General features: G+C 41.1%; 2 pseudogenes; both read right to left on the reverse strand.

Moving 5' to 3' along the window:
* Window positions 1–768: 768 nt before the first annotated feature.
* LOC101643387 lies at window positions 769–1,735 on the reverse strand (annotated as a pseudogene).
* A 7,781-nt stretch (window positions 1,736–9,516) lies between these two features.
* LOC101658136 lies at window positions 9,517–14,344 on the reverse strand (annotated as a pseudogene).
* Window positions 14,345–23,711: the final 9,367 nt, after the last annotated feature.

Consider the following 23,711-nt stretch of genomic DNA (forward strand, 5'->3'; position numbering starts at 1 on the left):
ATTTAGAATAACTGTTCAGAATAAGCCTTATGTTTCAATTTCTTTGAGTTTTGATTATCTTTTTTCCCCTCGTTTACACATTGATTCCACTTTTTATTTAAAAATTCCAAAAGACACAAAAATAGACTTTGAAGGTAACAATATATATTAATATAGTATATTTAATAATTATCAATTCCAATATTACAAAAGGTGGAAGAAAAATATAAAGGAAGCAGACGACCCAATATATATAAATACTATAAAATCTACTTGAATAAATAAAGTCATCATAAATAAAGGGGCCCATTTGGGTTTTTTGGGTTTACTTTTTTTTATAAATGGGGCATGGCAACAGCTTTGGCTATTTGTTTGGGGGGAGAAATTTGAGTACCAGGGTGAGTGTCCCCATAGGGGAGGCTCCACGACCCCTCAAAAGCTGGGACCACATGGTCTAGGAAAGCTTGGCAGGGGCAGTGGGAGCCTATTATTCACAGCACTTTAAGATTCTAGGAGATAGATTTGGGCAGGGGAGAAAGGTGGGGGGGGGGCTCCCTGCCTCCTGTAAGTTTGCTGCATCATATCTTTCAAGAACCCTTAAGATAGTGCATACCCTCATAGCACAAACACTATCAGAACTTGTCCCCTGGGGACCTGCCCCAGAGAAGGTGAGGGGGACAGCCTGTTAAGGGGTCCCCAGTTCCTCACTGCTCTAGCGCCCACGTGAGCCCACCGCAGGAGAAATGGCCTCTCTTGTGATCCAACTGATATGTACTGGACCGGCCCTTGTCACTCAGAAACGGAGATGCGATTGAAGATGGGAGTCGCCGCTGGCTAACAGGAGGCTGAGGCGGCCCCAACATGCCTCTGTCAAAGACAGGCCAGTCAGAGCCACCCAGGCTGCTGCCACTGCTGGCAGGGTCACCAGGGTCAGAGCCCAGGGAGTGTGCAGATGGGCTTCTAGCCAAGCCACCCAAGGGCCCCCAGACATTGCTGGGAGTGGTTCTCCTACAGGAGGGGCAGCAGGTTGGGGTGGGGTCCCTTCGGGGCACAGGGGTCCCAGGGCCAGCAGAGAAGGCAGAGGGTGAGAGCAGCAGGTCCCCAGGGGGCGGTGGTGGGGAACTGGACGGTGAGAAGGACCAGGACAGGGCAGGGCCTGGGAGGCCGGCTGGCGGTGAGGAGGTCCCGCGGCCGGATGGCAGACCCGGGAAGCTGATGCTCTGGCGTAGCATGTGGGGGTGCCCGGTGGTGGCCAGGTCCTCCTCGGGGTTGTGGATGAAGTGGCAGCGTGAGCCGTAGGGGCAGCGGCCCTGGAGGTAGAACTTGTGGCAGAGTTGGGTCTTGTATTTGGGGTGGCGATTAGCCTGGCGCAGCTCACCCTGACCTTGGGCAAACTGACACTTGGCCTCATAGCCGCAGCGTCCGCTCTCCGAGACTCAGTCTTGTAGCGGGAGGAGGTGACTGGCGTTGCGGTGGGTGAGGTGGGTGAAGGTGACAGTTCAGGGCCCGGTCGAGGAGCCAGGGGTGCGAAATCGGGAGGGGGTGGCACCCAGGCGTAGGTGCGGCTCTCCACCAGGCTGGTAGAACGCCCGGGCAGGCGGGGGGTCACCGCGGCGGGGCTGGAGTCGGCTGAGCTCCAAGATGCCAAGGAAGGCCATCCCAGGCTGGACTCAGCACCTCCCCGAGTAGATGCCAGGTCAGGGCTCAGCGACGGTAGCCTATTGTAGATCACGGTGAGATCCATGGCGGCGGCGCGCATGGCCGGGAGGGAGGACTGAGGAGTCACTGGCTGGGCGAGTTTTCATTATCTTTAACATACGGCATTATTTTGTTTATCCATATACTTGTGCTTCATGACTGTGTTGTAAGGTTCCTGGACTTAGTGTCCCCTAAACCAAAGCACCAAGCCCATTGCCAACGAGTCCATTGCAACTCATCGTGACCGAGAGAGGTTTCTGAAGCTGTCGATCTTTACAGGTGCAGGCAGCCTCACTATTTCTCCTGCACAGGGGTTGCTGGGTTCGAACCACCATCCTTGCAAGTTTGCAGTCCAATACTTACCCAACTGTGCCCCAGGTCTCCTTGTTGACTTGAAGATACACTGAAGAAAGGGGAAGTGGCTTATTCATAACTTCTTAACAGATATTAATCATTGATTTGTCAAATAGAGTATGAGCCATTTCTATTATACCATTATGACGGAGATGGGCAGCTGCCTTTTACCATTCAGTTCCTCTGCTGGAGTATACCAACCTATTTGCACGTTCTAACACTTACGAACCCCACTGATATTATTTGGCCCTTCATTTACATCACACTAACCCAAGTGACCAGTCAGGAATAAGATTTCTCATTTTAAGTGATACTCCACTAGATTTATAAGTAGCTAATATCTCTCCCACCTCCTCTAGTTTACAGGAGAAATAATTTCATGAAGACTCAGATTGCTTTGTGTAACTTTGTTAATGTAAATGAGTAATGTGTATTGATTTTTCACGGTGCAGACGTCTCTTTATTCATCTTGAGCAAGAAAGTCTGTTAAAGAATTATTAATGACACAATAATTGCTTTAAGATCTATGCTCTAATTAAAGCAGTAAATTCTTTATTACATCTTTATTTTAATTAGATGTACAGAAAGACAATAATTTTTACAAGAAACCCTGTGTAAAATAAAATTACCTCATTTAGAAATGCTTCAAAGAACCTGCAGTGGAGCTACCGGGAGGGGCATTGAGCGCTTCCCAAAACAAACGACAGTGATTCCACTCTCAGTCACAATTAAAATGCTATCCTGATGAAATTAATACTTATAAATAAATCATTTTCCACTTTGGGAGAATAACAATTCACCTATACCCACAAATTTTTGCAGTTCCTTTTTTCGATATTCCATTTCTTAAAAGGAAGGATTTTCTTTTAAAGTTTGAAAAGCTTAGTAAAGGCAGGGGGGCGGGGCTGGCATCCTGAATGAGCATATTGTCATAGAAATTACCTTACATAAACTTAGGCAATTCATTTTGTTTTGCTTGTTTTTTGGGAAGTTGAACTTTGCTCTGTATCATTAATTTGCAAGAAGATGCTTTTTTTTTAATTTCTTTTTCAAACCATTGTTTTAGGACATAATCCAGACATCATACTATTCAATAGTTGAGTCATATCAAGCCATGTTGTACAATTGCTACTGCAATCAGTTTCAAAACATTTTCTTCCTTCTTTTATGCCTTGATATCAGCCTCTCCCTCTCCCCACCTTGCCTCCCCCCACCCCAATGCCCCAAGCTACCTTTGATCTGGTTGTTGTTCTTATAGCTTCACCCATCTGGATTCCGTAAGAAGATGCTTTTAATGATTTGTCTTCAGAAAAGCTACAACCAAAGGCAGTGAGTTTTCTGTTTCGTTCTGCTCGGTCTTTAACACCGTGCAGAATTAACCGAGACAATGCTCACGCGTGTATAATGAGCACAAAGGGTTGTCTATGACTTAACATTTGAGTTTGTACCATGCCTCACTCACCATGTTGAAACTGTTCCTAACAGTCATTTAATTCGCATAACAACCCAAACCAGGAAAGTTATTGCCATTTTACAGACAGAGAGACTGAAGATTAGGGAAATCAAACCATCTTGTTCAACTAGCTCGAAAACTGCAGCCTGGGGGCCTTATCTAGCTTACCATCTGTTTTCGATACATTTTTCATCTCTTAGCCATGCCCATTTGTTTCCAACATTAATAGAGATGAGTTGAGTAGTAGTGACAGGCTGGCCTGCAACACTTAAAATACCGACTAGCTGGCCCTTTACAGAAAGAGTTTGCTGATATCAGATTTAAAAGAAAAATCCCAAATCTCGTCACACAATTGCACCTCCTCCTGCTCATTTCAGAGCCCATGTGTAGCAAGCTTTGTTTAAAATTGCAGACCCCTTTTTTGTAGCACACTCTTCATACCCATCGATTTCTTCCCTTCTCTCTTAATTTGGATACTCTTCACACAAGGGAGCTTCTGAAAGTTCATGAAAAATGCTATTATCTTTTCATTCCAGTTTTACACAAGCTTTTTGAAGCTCCTTAATATAAGGACCTTTTCCCAATGAATACCATCTCATCTCTTTTCTGAATTATCAGATATCATGTCTCTATAGCCTATCTCTCTTTTTCCCGTGATTATTTATTTACCTCTAATTATTTTTTTAATTCAATATAAAACCTGTATCTGTGCTATTAAGAGATTATAGAAAAGTATAGCCTCATATTTCCCCAATAAATATAAATTACTTTATAGTCATCAAATGTTTATTTTTGTAAAATTAACAAGAACATAACTAGGAATGTTTCCGGTATTCAGAAGGGAAGAAGGGAGTGCTCATACGGGAACTTGAAAAATGTTGGTACATGTGTGGTTTTTCTATCCCTGGGTTTGGAAAAAGCTTAGAAGCAGATTACTTTAATTAAAATAAAGCAGATTGCTTTAATTGAGAGGAAGTTTTGGTTGTTCCCTCCTGAATGTTTGGGACACATTGAAATAAACAGATACTGTTATCAATGATTGAATTACTCATTTTAGAGGTCCTTGGGACTTCCAAAACTGTCCACAAACTTTTCTTTCTTAGCTAATAAGACTTCTCCCTCAGTAACGATGATCTTATTGGGTAAGGAATGCTTTTTCCTCAATCAGTCTCAGCTGTTACAGAGTCTCATTCACTCTGGTTTTCTCGGAGCAGATCAAAAGTTCCCTCCACCCTATATTACCCATTCTCCCTTCCCCCTTCTCGCACTGTCTACAGGTGACGGCTCTGCTCCTGGACCAACAGCACTTCTATAATACTTGCTGAGTTGGACTATAAGTACTTGTTTCCCTTTCTTACCATGTTGCAGGCAGGACCCAATCTAAATCATCTTCATATGTTTGATGCTTAAAGGGTTTGAATGGACCCATAATAAACAAAAGCTCTGTTCAGCAAAATGTTATTCCCATTAGCATTGCAGCCTAGTTTGTAGCTAAATATCACCTTGTATTTCCCCCTTCAACATTCTTAGTACTTACCAGATACATGGTGTCAAAGGGATCCACTAGAACATATTTTCCTAAATTGTCACAATTTCAACAATTTCTAAGGTATTGTCTTCACACATTTGTTAAAAGTAGATGTGTTGTTAGAGAAAATAACAGGAGCAAAGCCATTGAAACATCAGCGCTCTGTCCATCTGACTCTTAAAGAAGATCATCACATGATGGTGGCATTTTGTAGGTGTCCCTCCTGGGTGACATCGTTTGAACTAGACTACTAACTTAAAGGTGGGTGATCTGAATCCAAAAGAATTGCAGAAGAAAGGCCTGGTAACCTGCTTCCATTATGATTAGCCAAGAAAACCCTATTGTGCAGCTCTGCTCTGTAATACACGCCAGTTACCATGAATTACCATCGACTCAGTGACAAAGGAATTGCCTTTTAGTTAGTTTCCTCCATAAAATATACATTGACCATGCTCTCCCCATGCCCATTATAACTCTTCCTCACCTACCTTTGAAGCGCTTTCCTATGCCCTTATTGGTGGATCTCTTAAAATTTACTCAGCCTAGACCCTGTTGTTGATTTTTATCTTTGCTTATCTAATAAGCTTAACAAGCTTATACACAGTGACTAATTTTTGAAAAAATTTTTGTCTAGATGTTCTTTGTGGTCAAGTAAAACCTGTAGTCTCTGTAGGGAATAAATGTTAATGCATAACAATGAAAATGAGTGTATTATTATATTTCTCAATTCTTCTATATCCTTATATTTGTCTAGCTAGATCAACTCAACATTGGAAAAAGTGTGTTAAAAGCTTCATTAAGTAATGTTTCTAGTAAATGAAATATTTAAACTGGTCAAAGCATTTTTTTTTTCAAGGAGGAGTTGGACGAAAAGGATGGGTATATTATTGAGTTAGGCCAGGTTGACTAGAGAAAAAAAACCCAGATACACTCATATGTGTGAGAGAGCTTTATATCAAATAGCAATAATATATTGAGAAAACATCCCGGTCCAGATCAAGTCCATAAATTGGATATTAGCTCCTATGTCTGATACTAGTCTATAAATTCCTCTTCAGACTCATGCAGCACATGCAATGATGCCGAATGCAAGAAGATCACAGGCCAGTGAGTGAGAAGTCCTGTGGACCCAGTGGCAGTGAAAGCATCTCAGCACTGGCACTGGTCTCCACGAGGTTCCTCTAGCTAACTGTGGCTTTTCAATAGGAAGGTGAAACAGGGAGAGAGTGTGTCCCACCTCCAGGGAGAAAGAGAGAAAATTCCCTGAATCCTCACGAGAAGGCCATACTCGGAAGGAGAAATCATCAGGCTGTGACCTGAATGACAGGCTGGACTCCATCCCTACCCTTATTTATCAAGTTGGCATGAAATTATGTAACCATCACAATTATTCATCACTAAGACAGCAGCCTGGCTCCCTTGTTTGATGACACAAAATCTCCTCTTGAAGGTTGAACGTTACAGGAGGAAGGTGGATGAGGAGACAGTAAGGAGTGGCGTGTCAAGAAAGTTGCAGTGAAGAAAGTCAGACTTAATCTGTGTAACACATCATATGATTGGACTTTTCAAAGTAAGGCTAATAACTTATTCCTAATCAATATTAAAAAGAAAAATATTAATTTATAGACTGCTAGTCACCCAGGATGGTGGTGTATTGTCTGTTGACATAATATTGTCCATAGAATTTATTTTCTATAGTGAACCATACGTCAATCAGACCTTGTGTCCCAAATTGAAGTGAATTCTTAAGAAAAGTCAGACAGAGAAACAAGGCAGATTCTGTTTCTTTTTCTGAAACTTCTACTTGTTTAATTTGCATGAGCGGCTTTGGGGAAGAATGAGAGGGCACTTTCTTTTTTTTTCTTCAGGCTCCATTCACTTTATTACTCTTTGTATAAAATTAACTATGTGGTAGAGGGCACTTTCTTCATAGAGAATAAAAAATTACACTTTTGTAGTGGGTCCCCATGTTTTACTCATGAGGAAGGAGGAAAGAGATTTATAAATTGATGGTCGTCTGTACGCTCATTTCTTTGTTTTTTTAAGTCACATACGAAGCCTTTTGTACTATTTTCCTTTCCTTTGGAATGTCCGTTCAAGTTAACTTTGACAGACAGTTAAATTAGTAAGTATGATACTATCTAACATTTTCAAATGTCCACGTCAAGCCTGGTACAGTTTGAGGTGTCTTACATGCTCAAGGGTGAGTCAAAAAGTGTTACCACAAAATCACAGAAATTCTCATCAAGCCAAAATATCAAAAGGTAAAGCGATTGCTGTTTGAAATATCTTCCACCTAGGCCTACACCCTTCTGATGAAAGTGTTTCCATCTTCCTCACTCTTCCCTGAAGAACTCTGTTCTTTCATTCCTACCATGTCAAAACAAACGCTTTGGCATCCCCAGGGAAGTCAAACTGTGCTCCTTTTAATGCTCTTTGAGTTCGGGGAGCTAAAGGAAGTCTGAAGACACATGAGTAGAAGGGTAAGGTGGTTGAGGTAAGGGTTTCCCACAAAAAGTCTCATACGAGAGCCCTGGCTACCCTTGAAGAATAAGCAGGTACATGGTCCTGATAGAAAACAATTCCCAGCACAACTTTCCTAATCTCTTACTCACCATTGTAATTTCAAACTTCTTCATAATAAGATTCTGTGATTGTCCTGTGTCTTTTGATAAAAATCTATCAAGATTAAGCTCTGGCAATTTTAACATAGTTGGTAATCTTCTGCCTGACTTCTTTGCCTTGAATTTCACCCGCCCAGCAGATCCCTTAGAAGCCTGGAAGTTTGGATCTTGCTCTTTGCATTGTATTGTGCATCCAAGTCTCTTCTCTGGTCATAAAATCTTCTTTAGTGTGACTTTGCTTAAAGGACGGTGGAAGGATGAGCTCTCTGAGCTAATTTATCTTTGCACAGCTCTTCTGTCACATATAGAAATAAAGGATAAGTGATTACTTAACATTGAAAATCCTGAACCATGTGGGATGCCAACTTCAGTAGCTATCGCATCAATGGTAATTCTACACTCTTCTACCAGTTTCTGAACGTTAGCCAGTTTCTTTATTCTTCAGAATTGGTGGTTTTCCCTCTTTGAAGTCTTCTCAATTTCTTTCAAGCACTTGATCCATCTAAAATGATCATTTCCTAGGGGGCAGCATTCTCATACATTTGATGCAATGCATCAGTGATTTGGGAAGATGGCCATTAGAATCTTGTTAAATAGTTGCTCTTAACCCTAACCATACAATTGTTCTCCACCCCTCACCCGCCGCCGCCCCAAGGCACTCATAGTGTATTTTTTAAATTGAGGGCACCCGAATGAGAAGACAAATGTTTTACTTAAACTACTTATCTACATACATTCTCTCATCACAAAGACACGTTTAAACACATGGTGTTTGAAACACACCCGAACATGTATGAACTGGAACCTGAGTAGCAGTACTTTTGGACCTATTCTCAGAGACTATTGTATTCTAATGAACTGATATTTTGGACCTATTCTCAGAGAAGACTATTGTATTCTAATGAACCAAAGCTGATATTTTGGGCCTATTCTCAGAGAAACCTATTGTATTTTAATGAACTAAAGCTGATATTTTGGACCTATTCTCAGAGAGACCTATTGTATTCTAATGAACTAAATCTGATAATTGACTGTATTTGATAACTTTAATCATATTTTTTATTCTTGTTTACAAGAAAAAAAACATGTCCGTGGAGAACAATGTGTCAAATGTGTTTATTTTCTATAATGGACTTACCTTAAAGTTAAAATGCAACTTTGGACAATGAAGTTGTAGCTAGAATTTGAAACTGCCTGAGAATTTTATGTTGAACTCATTTGCACCCTATAACTTACCTGTGCCCCACTAATAAGTATTCACACCAATTTCAATGTCAATTCAGTTAAAGGTCTAGCAGTCTAGCAGCCACTATGAAGTGCATTCCTACTCTGACACGTCCGGAATCACCAGGAGTTGCAATTGTCTCAATAGTGCTGCAATTTTAACTGTAGGTGAAACATAACTGCGTATGTTGGGCAGGGTGGGGACTGCTCAATGTACGATCTATTCCACAGTTGCACAGGTAGATAGATCAAGGTTATTTTTAGATTATCTGCTTTTTTTGAATTATTTAGCCGTCCACTTTCAGTTACTACTTGAAAAAATACAGGAGTTGATAGATCTGAAATTCTGAGTTCATCTTCAAGGTGTTCATTTCCCACAGTGTACGTACAAGCATAATGAATAATTCCAATGCATATGTCAATCTTTGTGCAAAATTGCAGATGCAGGCATTCAATAGGAACTGAGTTGGGATTCTGTTTTCCCGGGTGAGTGTAAATATTTTCTTCATCATGTAGAAATGTATGGTCAAACATGAAAACATGAGTAGTTAAGTGAGAAAATCTTTTTTCTTTGTGTGTGTGTGTGTGTGTGTGTGTGTGTGTGTGTGTGTGTGTGTGTGGCTTGGCGGGTTTATTTGACACTGGCAGCAGCGACCTTAGCTCTCGGAGTAACGTCTCTGCAGACACTCCAGGTAGTGCTGAAGACAGTTGAGAGGCAGCGTGGGCGGTGGCCAGGCCCTGCTGGAGCTCTGCGTGGGAGTAGAGCCCCTTGGTGGTGGCCATCAGCAGCTTCGGAAGCCCGGGCCTCCTTTTCCTGCTTCATCGTGGGGGCCAGCACAAGATTCCCATCGGAGTCCAGAGCAGAAGAGGGCTCGCATGGGCACACCTGCATCCACCAGCGCCATGCAGGCAGCATTCAGGCAACAGGCCCGGAGGAAGCCAGCATCGCTGAGGACCTGCACCACCACAGGGATGGACGTGTGGGGTGCAGTGCCCCCAGAGCCACTGCCTCTGCATCTTCCTGATTCCCTGCTCCCGGCTTTGCCCCACCCCCCACCCCCCACCACCCCGACCACACCTGGAAGCCCCATCTTCGGCCTCAGGAGCACTTCCAGCGTGCCCTTGTTAAAGATCTCCTTGCTAACCTTCACTTTGGCAGTCCAGTACGCACCTGCCAGGACTGAAGTGTCGCCTTGTAGGTAAGAGGCCGAGCCAGCTGGTCGGGACTGTAGCTTCTGTTTGCAAGCAAAGTGCCCAGGACTGCAGCCGGTTCCGAGGACCAGCCTCAGCCTGCTTCTCACTATGGATCTGGGTATATCTGTCTGCACCCCCCACTGTAGTGCTCAAAACTCTTTTTTCTTTGTAAAACAAAGTGATAACAACAACAAATTTAAAAATGATTTTATTGGGGGTTCATACAACTCTTATCACAATCCATCCATCCATCCATCCATTTGTAAAGCACATTTGTACATTTGTTACCCTCATCATTCACAAAACATTTGCTCTCCACATAAGTCCCTGGAATCAGCTCCTCATTTTCCCCCTCCCTCCCCTCCTTGATAATTTATAAATTATTATTATTTTGTCATATCTTGCACTATCCGACATCTTCCCTTCACCCACTTTTCTGTTGTCCGTCCCCCAGGGAGGAGGTTAGATATAGATCCTTGTAATTGGTTCCCCCTTTCTAACCTACCTTCCCTCCACCCTCCCGGTATCCCCACTCTCACACTGGACCTGAAGGGTCATCCGACCTGGATTCCCTGCGTTTCCAAAGTGATAAAATCAACAACAACAATTTAAAGTTCAACTGTCATGTCAGGTCACTATGAGTGAAGATCAACTCAATGGCCTCTAATAACAACAGCATTTTTCTCCAAACGGAGTTCCAGAATGGTGCAAGCAGTTTTCATGCTTTAATGGTAACCATGAAGTTGGAAGTTCAAATCTACCCAGAGGCACCTCAGAAGAAAAATCTGGCAATCTACTTCCAAAAAAGATAATCCATTTAGAACCCTATAAAGCAAAGTTTTACTGTCACATACATTGGTTCTCTATGAGTAGTAATCAATTTATAGCAACTGATTTCTTGTTAAAACACATTTTGTCAGTTGTGAGATATGAAAAGGTATAACTCTTCGACTCTAAGACAATCTTATCTTGAAGGTATAAGACAAATGCCTGTTCAAATGATAGTCAATGCTAATGAAATTTATACAAAATTAAAATGTCATAACATAGGACAAACTTTCCATTAACCCACGTGTCAGTCAGCATCTCAAGCAGAAATAGCAAGTGCACTCAAAACAAGTTATTTCTAGAAGAGGTTGCTTTCCAAAGCACTTTTGTGGGTAGAAGTATGGACCTATAAGAGGGAGTGCAAGGACCTGGAATTGCTAATCACTAGTGTCTACAATAGGGAGAGTTTAGTAAAATCTAGAGGGAGGGATTTGTGTCCGGAAGTTCTCTTGAAGAGCAGTGACCTCAGGCGAAGAGACAGTCAGCCACAGAGAGATGCAGATGATCTCAAAAGAGGAAGCCCATTTCCTGTCCTCTGATTTCCAGCTGGCGCTTCAATTGGCCAGATTAACCAGCAATCAGAGGACCAGACAACCCAGTTGATTTGGTCAAGATACCTTAGATCTGAGGCAGAGAGAAGGGAAGGTTGGGGGAGAGGGTTAAGCACAAGGAGCAATTCTCTACATCTTGAGAAGTTAGAAGCTCTTCGTTTGAGGTAAGATGTAATGTCATGCTCTGTTTATCAATTTAGTAGATCTCCTGGGATCTCCAAGGATATTCAATGCTACTGTGCTACCTTTCCAGAAACTACCCACGGATGCTAATTAATAGTGTACCTTTGTTAACACATGCAGATTTTGCATTATTAGTCTAATTAAAAGGTTTTCAGCAGTCTCACCTCCCCCTCTACCCATTCATACATATCCAAGTCAAAGTAAATTAAACTCATTAATCAAAGTGGTAAAAATGATATCAGGCACAGGATACAAGCAGAACTGAGAGGAGACTAACAGCCCTCATTATGTTTAATTTTGTTCCCCAGCAAAGGATAATAAATTCACAGTGTAACATCACAATAAAACATTTAATTATTCAAGAGGAGGGCAAGACACATTATAATTAGCTCCCTATTATGTGTCTTCATTCAAGTGGTAATAGATGCAGTTTCGTAGCCCAGCCAGTCTTAAGCTAAATATTAAAAGTGAAACCTTAACGAGCCTGTCACCTGCGGAAAATATGTCACCCCGTAGGTAGATTACCTTGCAACGCTGGCTGGTCGTGAGCTGACGGTAAGTGTCGCTTCATTCATTCTGTATTCAACAGCTAGCTGAGTGCCAACTATATGTTCAGCAGTGTTCTAGGCACCGGGGCTCCAACAGCGAAGAAGGTAAATTAAGTGTCTTCCTTTATGGAGCTTACAAAACCCCCTGGAACAAAGTCCACCGCCTTCTCTTGGCCCACCATCTCTTCAGGTCTGTCCTCATCCCTCTTCTCAGACTATCTCGTCTCACCTTCTTTTGCTCATGGGGCTTTCCCTTGTTCACAGGCATTCTGCTGTTTCTACAACATGGCAACACCATGCCTCTCTCATGGGCTTTAAAGTTGCTCTTCTATCTGTCCAGGACTCTTCCTCCGGATTTCAACATTCAGATTTCTGAGTAAGGGAGCCCTTTCCTAACCACCCCTATCTAAAAAAGCTTCAGAATCCCTTCACTCTGCTTAACTTTCTTCCTATCACTGTCCAAGGTGACTTGCTGGTTGACTAATTACTACCTCTGCACTCATCCTCTGGGGATTATAAGATCCCAGGGGGAAAGCGCTTGGGCGGTTCTCCTCACCACCATATTCCCAGTGTGCAGCCTGGCCCACAGGAGACACTCAATAAATATTTGTGACAGTGGTTGATTGTACTTTCCAAAGATAATGACTAAACTATCTTCCATCTCAGATGTTTTTCTAAAATCTGGTTATATCCTCCGCAAGAAGTGGATACTCACTCTCTACTTCTTTGAGTGAGATTTTGCTCATTCAAATTCAAGCAATATGAAAGGGTTTCAAAAAGCTCATGAGAATATTCTACTATCCTTTGTTTTTCCATAAGCTTTGTGAAGCCACCTTGTATAATGTGGTGGAAGTAATACGATATAATTTCAGAGGTTAAGTCATTTACAGTAACATTGGGGACCCTGGCATGCTAAGGAATCAGTCTGACTGCTCTGAAGTCACTATACTGTGAAAAAAAAACAACAAACTAAACCTCATGGAGATATTCTGGTGACATAGAGTCCCTGACCCTCAGATAGACCTCAACTACTTCAGCCCCACACTGTTACAATTTCAGCCACCAACCAGCAGTCAGGTAAGAGAGACCCTGCAGCAGAGCCAGCTTAGCTAAGTCCTTCCCAAATTCCTGAACCAAAGACCTATGAGAAATAGTAAAATGATTGTTGCTAGATTAAGCCACTAAGTTTTGAGTTAATTTATTATCCAGCAACATATAACCAGAACGCAAACTCTCTGGCTGAATGCATGGATGATGAGCTAACAAACAAATACCAGAATAATTACTTCCCAGTCAATTATAACTTATGACAATGCTCCGTGTGCATTCTCTGTAGAGCCTGGTAACAGAACTAGCTCCCCTTCAAGGTAAAGCAAGCCCAAATCAAATGATACCCACTACTATCAAGTGGATTCTAACTCATCGGGACCCTGTAGGGCTTCCACACAGGGTTTCCAAAGCTCTAAATCTTTATGGAAGGAAGACTGGTAGCCTTTTTTCCTGCAGAGTTGCTGCGTGTTCAAGCTACCAACTTTTTAGCTAGCTGCTAAATGCTTTAACCGCTGGGCTATAGATAAAGCTCAGATAGGCCACGCAGGGGTCCAAAAGACTGTAGTGATTTTTATTTTCTCCAATTCACTTTTCTGCTTTGACAAAGGTGCATTTGAAACTTGAAGAAGAAAACCTTTTGGAGACACATACTGATTTTGAGCTTACAATAGCTATCTGGGGACCGTATTGAGCTTCTCGGTCCTACTGGTGGTTTGGTGAATTTAAAGTAGCATGTTTTGTTTGACATAAAATTTAGAGTAGCTGCAACTGACAGGTAGTGGACAAATCAAAGATGCCAAACACCTGGGTATGCGGAGAACCATCATCATGACAAAGTGCCATCCTGCTAAAATGTCAATATGACCGGTGAAACGCCGCGATGCTTTAAGTGTATTCTGTGCATAACAGCCTCAATTTTGTATACCTATTCTGGGCTAGACACTAGCTAAAAAATTTACTTATCAGGAAGCCTCCAAGTTTTTTGTGCATGAGAATCACCTGGAGAACCAGTTGAAACCTAGATTGCTGGGCCCCACCTGAGGACTCCTAACTACCTGCCACAGGGCTGAAAATCTGTACTCCTGGCTCCCAGATGCTCGCGCACTGCTGATGACGCGGTGAAGGGTCATGCTTAGGGAAACATTAAACGTATCACTGTGTACAAATGTTGTGTGTCAATAAAATAAGGACAATAATATTTAACTGCCGATGCCATAAACTGCTGGAAAGGTAAAATGCGTGTTGTTGAGGAAGTCTTGGGACACTATAAAGATGCTCCACACCTCAGTTGCTGTGCATGTGCTTAAGGAGGAGAATGCTTCAAAGAGGCAGCAGATTGAAGAGAGCCCATCAAAAGTTAGGCTTCGAGGAAGATTGACAGCTTGGCAAGACTAGAGAACCTTATATGTATTGGATGGTTAGAAATCAAGGCTCTTCTCTCCATTCGGTCCCGAGGAAAACATTCTTCGATGCTTTTCCTGTACTGAAATGTATCCAAAGCCATTGTCCTTAAAGCATACGTGAGGGCATGCTCTTTAAAACATCACTAAATAATTATTATGAGAACATTGGAAGAGGAGTGGGTAATCAATATTCTTAATGTTTCATGAGTGTGATTCCTCTCATTACCGAGTCTTCTCAGCAGGATTTACTATCTTGTTGAGGTGTATTTAAACATAAATAAATCAGATAGTCCTAGGCTGAGGAGTTCCACACAAGCAGCCAGTCATTTACATACTAATTAGTCACCAGTTTAAATCCCAGTGTCTCTAGCCATCCTAATTTATGCCTGAGATCTCAAATTGAGTCCTGAAGGAAGCCAGAGGGCTGTCCAATGATGTTAGTGGTCTTTAATTTTAAACACACACAGGCGCACACACACCCTTAACAAACTCCCTAACAGAGAAATAAATAATCCTGAAGAAAAAAACGAAGTTATACAGAGAGAATCCAGTTTGAAGAGAGGAACAAAGTTGAAATTATTTTGCAACTTAATAAATAGTACTGAATATTGAGAGAGAGAGAGAAGAGAGATACCAGACCATATTTGCAAGCAACTTAAGCACCTTGAGTTATTTAGCTAAAAAATTTTTATAAGACACACAACTCCCCCTTCCAGTTATCCCACTATATCATGTAGCATGCAACCAAAGAAGGAGCAGTTCCAAGGGATATCTAAATATAAATATATCTATATATTGACTTATTAGGAGATGTTTCAATAGGCAAAAATATTAACTAGACTGAATGAGTGATTTAAGGACATGTAAAGGGACGTTTTGATTATACAATTTTCAACTGAAATGTAACATTTGCAAGTTAACTGCTTAAGCAGTGATGCTGCTGTAAATGGTGTATTGACTTGATTTTAACTAACATCGAGAAAGCTTAGACTATAGCTAGTGCTCAGCAAACTAGAGTTGTGCATTCTTTAGACAAATATTATTCCTTCCACTTTTATCTTTCATCCTAGGACTCTTTGGATATATTGTATAATTGTATAGGTATGCAATATTAAATTTGTGTATCATGGGCTATGTAGAGAAGACTATAACCAGTATTTTCAGTGTATATCTATATACTATATATTTCAGGCTCACATGTTTTCAAGAGAATTTGATGGACAGAAGATTTCAATTATTCACACAGCATTTGAACCATGTTTGTAGCCCAACGATTTTAAAGCAGGGTATTTTGTGCAAAGTAGTAATATTCCAAAAGATAAAGGACAGACATGTGAGTCCCACCACTAAGGAAATAACTCACTTTGCAGAACTTTTTAAAACTAGGAATGAAAACAAACCTGGGACAACAAAGTTCCCTGCTCTGGTTACTTGGTGCAATCAATTTGCAGTTCACACCACTCTTCTACAGAAATCAGCAGTTCAAGGATTGGCTCAGTCACCGCCTATTGAATAAGATGTCCTACTGAGGAGGAAATTAAATGTCTCCTGTCAAACACCTCCTGGGTTGCCTCTGATTTACCTAACAAATACAGAACTTTCTCATCATAATAGTCTTGCAGGCAGTAAGCCATCTGGCAAGAAAGATGATGGTAGAGAATTGCAGTTCATTCCTGCAATTGTGAATTTCCCCCCCCCTATTTCTGTGCCCTTGAGGCCCAGTGTCACTGAAGTTGTAGCAAGAAGACGACGTTTTGTGTCTTCTCTGATTTTTAAATAGAGATACACAGAGTTGTGTGGTTTTCAGCTCGTGTCCAAGACTAGATTGCAGAAGATGCCATCGCTGGTAACCGTGACTCATTGGCTATTTCTTGGTGCACCACTGAACTGGGAAATCGGGCAGAAATATATGTGTCCTGCTCCATTTCATGTTGAAAGGCTCAATAGTCTTTGGGCCATCACAAAGCTCCGGCAGACTGTTGTTCTCTCTTGAGTGACCACTCCGTCTTGAAGCGATCACACAGACCACCTGCAGACACTCGACGTTGACCGTCCCATTAGAGCATGAGCTTCTATTATAAGCATTTTTATACCCCTAGAAAGCAATTGTTCACATTCTATAGTATCAATGTACTTTCTCAACCATAAATGTTCTATACTCCATGTTTATGGGAAAAGACAACAATTTGATCTAGATAACATTTGTGATCAACTTCATTTCTGGGTTCTCTATCAGGAAGGATTGTGCATAAAATAAGGTCTAAATAGACTGTGTTCTAAGGGGAAATATTTCCCTATACACACTAAAAAATACCCAGATGAGTAGAGGGTAATTAAATGCATTCCCAGTCAGGGGAAGTTTTACATTAGCACCTTCGATCCACACCTTTGCTATCCAAGGGATGTCCTGATCAATGTAAATCAGAAGCTTGCATAATCGGTACAAAGGGGGAAATTGAGTGTCTCTGTCTCCACTGAAACTTTCTGCTGCAATTCAACAGTAGAATGAGAACACACAGGCTCCTCCACGTCAATTCCAGTCAATTGCATCCAGCGTCTTGTTAACTGCGCACCTGCTGGGAGTTCAATCAGGAAAATTATTGGAGCAAAAGGCATGCATCTGAGTACTGGATCATTTCCCATCGCCATCTTGTTTCCTTCTCTGTAAAATGGCAGTTTCTTGAACTAGATAACATTTGATGAACACTTCATGCTCATCGGGACCGATCATTTGTGGTGTGTGTACATGGATTGTCACTCCAGAATTGTTTATAGCAGTAAAAAAGTATAACTGTCCATAATTTATAATTTATCAAGGGGTCATGAAGGGGTGGGAATGGAGGGATAAAAGAGAATTTGATACTAAGGATTCCAATATATAGTAAATATTTAGAAAATGATGATGGCAACATATGTACAAATATGCTTCATACAATTGATGTGTGGATTGTTATAAGAGCTATAAGAACACCCAATAAAATTATTTATATATATTAATAAAAGAATAAGTTAAAATTATTTATAATAGAGTCCTTTTATTAAGAACAAATGCCTGATTATATGCATATGTGGATATATGTGTGGGTGTCAATACAGATGGAATTAATTACATAGAACATAGAATAAAACTTTGAAGAAACACTGCTTAAGAAATATGTAGTGTGTAAATCATGGGTTTGAAATTTTTTTCTTCACATTTTCTGCAATATGTAGATATTTTAAAATCATAAGCACACTTTGGAATTTGAAAAAAAATCAAAATATACACAGAGCTCACAATACAAAACTACACTCCTTTATCTACTTAAGACTTAAGTAGATAAAGTCTTCGAGCACATGTGCTCGAAGATTGACGCTGGACCACTGAAGAGACGGGGAAGTTATCTGGACTATCTTGGCGCTCGGTTCAGCAAGTTTCAATGGAAGATTTGGGAATGAGAGAGGGTGCTGCAAAATTTGTGCCTCGGGTTCTGACTGAAAAGGAAAAAGAGTGTTGGCTGGAAACATGTCCTGAAAGAACAGCTCCAAAGTGGCCCAGACTTTTTCTCCAAGGTCATTACTGGTGAAGTGACATGTTGCTATGAAGACACTCAAGTCAAATATCATTCAAGCCAGTGGAAGACACCATTGTCACCTCACCCCCCTAAAGCTCATCAAGTGAAATCAAATATCAAGACGATGCCCACTTGGTTTTTTAATGTGAGGGGGATAGTACATCTGGAGTTCATTCCACCAGGTCACACTGTTAATCAAGCATTCTATTTTGAGGTTCTGAAAAGATTGTGTAACGGTGTGGGGCAAAAAGGGCCCGATTTGTGGCAGACAAGGGACTGGTTTTGCCACCACAACAATGCACCTTCTGACATAGTCATCTCAGTGCACCAGTTTTTGACAAAAACCAGTATGTCTCTCTTGCTCCACATACCTTACTCACCTGACCTTGCTCCGTGCGACTTCTTTTTGTTTCCATGAATGAAGGACAGTGATTTAACGCCGTAGAAGAGGTGAAGAAAACAGAAAAACAGAGAGGTACTGTTAGCCATCCAAACAGATGAGTTTGAAAAATGTTTACAAGAATTTCCACAAATTTGACAAATGTATTAAGTGTAATGGAGAGTACTTTGAAGGTGAAAAGGTTATTTCGTTAAAAAAATTTAAATACATAGCTTTAAAAAATCCCCATTTTTTTTGGTTTGTTTTGTGTACCCCCTTATATGTACATTTTAGTCATGTTAAGCATTTTTATTGTGCAGTTTGTAAGTAAAGTTTCAGGGTCATGAACGTGTTTATTTTTCTCCCAAAGGCTTATATTGTGACGTAAATGCTGTGAGAAATTGATCCAAAACCATATTTATATTAGATTTTATAATAAAATTTAGTTTTATTTTGGATCTTGAAGCTGAGGATTTTATTGTTTATGCAATTTAACATTATCCAACCTGAAAATATCACTATTCTTACTTTATTTGTAAGGATGCATAAATACATAGACAATATACTCTAGGTCTCCTGAATTCTAAACTTTTAGTTGATAAACATACCAGCTTTTCAAACGATCTAACAAGCCTTCTCATTACCACCCTACCAAGCATTCTAACCAAGGCCTCAATTAGCCTAACCTATTAGGATAAAATTAAGAACATGGTTGAATTTTCTCTTCCTTTCTTTCTATATTACATTTCCCACTTGCCCTTTCTAAAAAACAAAATGTCAGAGGGTGAGATGTAAAAAAACCAACCCCTGGCCATCTCATCTATTCTGTCTCAGAGGGACCCTACAGGACAGAATAGAACAGCCCTGTTGGGTTTCTGAAGCGTCAGACCTTTCTGTAAGGAGACAGCCTCATCTTTCTCTAGCACATCATGTACTCTCAGTATGATTCACACTTCTATGCATAGCTAGCTACCCTCCAGAGCTCCTTTTACGTAGTGATAGTTTCTATAAAATAGAGCAGAAGAGGAGAGGGGGAAGTTAGGAAGGGTGCTCTCATAGGTGGGTAGTCAGGGAAGACTTCTTTTGGGGGCTGGGGGGTTAGGGTCTTTTTAAAATCCAGATTTTATCTTTTTAATAGTTTTATTGGCATATAATTCTCCCACCTTCCCCCTACCCTCATGGTATTGATACTCCCATTAGTGTTCTGGAGGAGTTCATCTGTCCTAGAGTCCATGTGTTGAGAGCTCTTATCTGTACCAGTGTACATGCTCCCAGTCTAGCCAGATTTGAAAGTGGAACTTTGGTCATGATAGTTTTGGGGTGGGGGTAGCGGGCGGGGGGAGCATTAAAGAACTAGAGGAATGTTGTGTTTCATCCATGCTTATACTGCTTGTCCTGACTGGCTTGTCCCTTCCTTATGACCCTTCTGTGAAGGGATGTTCAATTGTCTAGAGTTGGGCTTTGGGTCTCCACTCTGATCCCCCGCGCCCTCATTCACATTGATAAGATTGTTTGTTTTGTGTCTTCTTATGTCTGATAACTGATCTTGTTGACACCTCATGATCACACAGGCTGGTGTACTTCTTTCAGATCGGCTTTGTTGTTTTCCTGCTTGATGGCTGCTTGTTTAACTCAAGCCCTTAAGATATCAGACACTATAACTTCTAATAGCTGGGCACCATCAGATTTCTTCACCCCATTTGCTTATGCACCCTTTTTGACTTCAGCAATCATGTCAGGAAGGTGAGCATCACAGAATGCCAGATTATTAGAACAAAGTTTTCTGGCATTGAGGGAGGATATGAGTAGAGGTCCAATGCCACCTGCTATCTTGATACTTAACATATAAATATATGTACACAGACCTTTATCTCTATTGTTATATATTAATATATTTACATATATACATGCCTATATTTGTATCTCTAAAATGTCTTTTGCCTCCTACTTGTTTCCCGTATTTCCTTATACTTTCCTCCTGTCCCACAATCATGTTCAACGTTCGTTCAGCTCTCAGTAATTCCTCTTGGCTACATTGTTTATGTCTCCACAGGAAAGGGAGAGAAGGACCAGACCTCAACCTGGACGCCAAGCCTTGACAGCAACATGCTGACACGAAGCAGTGACCTAGCACAGAGGTCTGCAGGGCTGGCCCCAATCCCAGCTACATTGACCCCCACCCCCAGAAGATTACACTACAGAGGACAGCACTGAAGATACAGACTGGGGCAAGTGGTGGGTCTGCCCAGACCACACAGGAGCAAATTAAGAGGGGAAAAGAAAGAATAAGGGTGGGGGGTTGGGGGGGAAAGAGAGAGAGAACTTCATCCTGGCCCGCCAAGCCCTGAGAACAACACTCTTGGTCTGAGCGGCCAAGGCACAGAGAGTACCTTAGGGCCAGCCCCACCTAGAGACACAATGTCCCCTCACTGACCCGCAGGGCTGCAGGGGATAGCACTGGAGACACAGGGTGGGAATTGTGCCTAGTCTGACACCGCCCCCTTCCTCCCCTCCCACCCCGCACAAACCAGGGCACAGCACAAGGGAGCACAACAGGGCAGCAAGGGATTCCCTGAGGAATCCTGAAAATAGACTTCAGACTCAGAAGGCAGGACTTGGCACCTCATCAGACTCAATCGGAAAACATACATAAGGGTCAGCAGACAGACTTGGAACTATTTATAGCCCCCCCCCCCTTATCTTTTTCTTCTTTTTTTTTTCATATCTATCTCTATAAGATAGGCAAGATAAACAACCCCGAGGAGAAAGCAACAGGACCGATGGTTATGGTTGGGTGGGGGGCAGGAGAGAGGGGGAGGTGGGGACAGGGAGGGGAGACCCAACAAACCAGAAGCATGCTATGCAAACTTAGCGGGGAGTGGGGAGCAGGGAACAGCAACAGCAATTGTAGGCACAGCAAATGCAAAAACTCCAAGTCAGAAACACATGTGACATTCTATGTAACAACAGGAAAGCCTTCATAGCTGAAGTTCAACATGGTAAATGTGGAGTGAGACGGAATGGTGGTAGGATGTGCTGAATGGATAGCTTGTCTGGGGATCATATCGTACAGAATCTTGTAGATAGCCTTTTTATTTTGGTACTGAGAAGCCACTAGAGAGTTTTTTGAGCAGAAGATGGATCTAATAATCTTGGAAGCTTTTACAAAATTCCTCTGGAAGCCCTACAAAGACTAGACTGTGGGTGAACGAGAGTGGACACTGGGAGATTGGGAAGGAGGAGGCTGCAGTTCTCAAGTAGGGCATGATCATGCTTTAGTATTGATGGCATTATAATAGAGGGGGTATAGGATGTGGTCAAACTAGTATGGTTTGGGTCAACTATCGAAATGATTATATAGGGTTTGTGAATGGATAGGATATAAAGTATAAGGTAAAGAGAAGAATCAAAGTTGCATCTAAGAATCTTGGCCTGGCCTAAGGGGTGAATAATGATGTCATTTGCTGAGAGAGGAATAATTTAGAGAAGGAATTTTTAATTATGTTTTGGCCATTGTAAGACTCAAGTGTTCATTAGGCATTTAGGTAAAGATGGCAATTAAGCAATTGGACATGGGCATTTGAATTTTAGAGCACAATTTTGAATGGGAGATATTAAATTTGGATTTAATATATGTATAAATATGCCAGACTCCATCGCATCTAATAACATCAGTGTCCTATATTGATTGCTGTAAAGATTAAATGACAATGTATATAAATAACTTAGTATAGAGGTTGGCATCTAGTAAATATTCTATAAATGCTACTTTCATTATTACCTACTTATGATTATGGATCAATTGTGTTGGTGGTTTGTGTGTGTGTGTGTTTGTTAATTTTAGTGTACTTAACAATATTTCTCTTATCAGCTTGTCATTTTGCTCTCCTTGCACAGCATAGGAATGTATTAACAGGAAAAGAGAACTTGAAAAAACTGGATTTGATCTCAACACCATTTGTACCTTCTTAACTTACAGTGAATACTTTTGAAAACTTCCAGTATGGAGAAATTAATGAGAAGAAGAACAATGTGTTTATTAGTGGGTGGCCTTCTCAGAGAATTTTCCCACTCACTGCTGATGCTTTATGTTTATTTCTTTCTAATTCCATTGACCCGTGTTATTGGTTCAGTGGTAGAATTCTCCCCCTTACAATATTCCACTGCTATTCATAAAGCTATTCATAAAGCAGACAGCTTCTTTGTAACAGGCCATTCTTTTTATATTTTTATTGGCATTTAATTCACTTATCGTACAATTTAATTACTCAATTATATTAAGAATAGTACAGTAATCACCACAATCAGGTTCATAACACTTTCTTCTTTCTCATACGGTTGTTAGCTCAACATTTCCCCACAGCCTCTCCTGTCATATTCCCAAGAAACCATTAATCCAGTTACTGTCTCTACAATTTACCTATCCCAAGTTTCATATAGGAAACATCATATGAATGTAATAGCCCACTCTTCATCTGCAAGCTCTGCTGAAACATATTCCCCTTTGGTAATACTGATGGGTTTTGAAATACCAGTGACATAGCTTCCAGTATCACAGCAACATGCAAGGCACCCCAGCACAATGACAGGTTATTGATGGAAGAGCAGATTAGGAGGAAGAAATAAGTGGTCCACTTTAAAGAATTAGTGAAAACCTTCTATCAAGAGACAGAGGATGGAAGATAAGCCCCGCTAGTGGAAAGTCATAAAACATTGTGGGGGAAGCACTGCTTCCTCAAAGTGGAATCAGCCTTAATGACAAGAGTGGAGCAAAGCCTTTGAGGACCTTCATTTATGGGACTCAAAGTGAGAAGAAACAGTTGCAAACATCCATTAGTTATCAAAACTTGGAAAATTTGAAGTATGAATGTAGGGAAATTGGAAGGTGTTAAAATGAAAGGAATGCAAAAAGATGACAATCGTAAGCATTAGCAAGCTGGAATGGGCTGGTATTGACCATTTCAAAGGAGCCATGGTATGGTTTACTAGGCAGGGAGTGACAAACTCAAGAGGAATGGCATCTCATTCATCATTAAAAAAACAAAGCAAAGACATTTTCGTCTATCTTGAAGTATAGTGCTGCAATAGAATAACATTTAGATACCTGCATAGAATACCAGTTAATACAACCATTATTCAAATTTACAAACCAACTATGAAA

This window comes from Echinops telfairi, unplaced genomic scaffold (assembly GCF_000313985.2).
Source record: "Echinops telfairi isolate 266 unplaced genomic scaffold, ASM31398v2 ScPeMD7_31;HRSCAF=116, whole genome shotgun sequence".
In the NCBI taxonomy this organism is placed as follows: domain Eukaryota; kingdom Metazoa; phylum Chordata; class Mammalia; order Afrosoricida; family Tenrecidae; genus Echinops; species Echinops telfairi.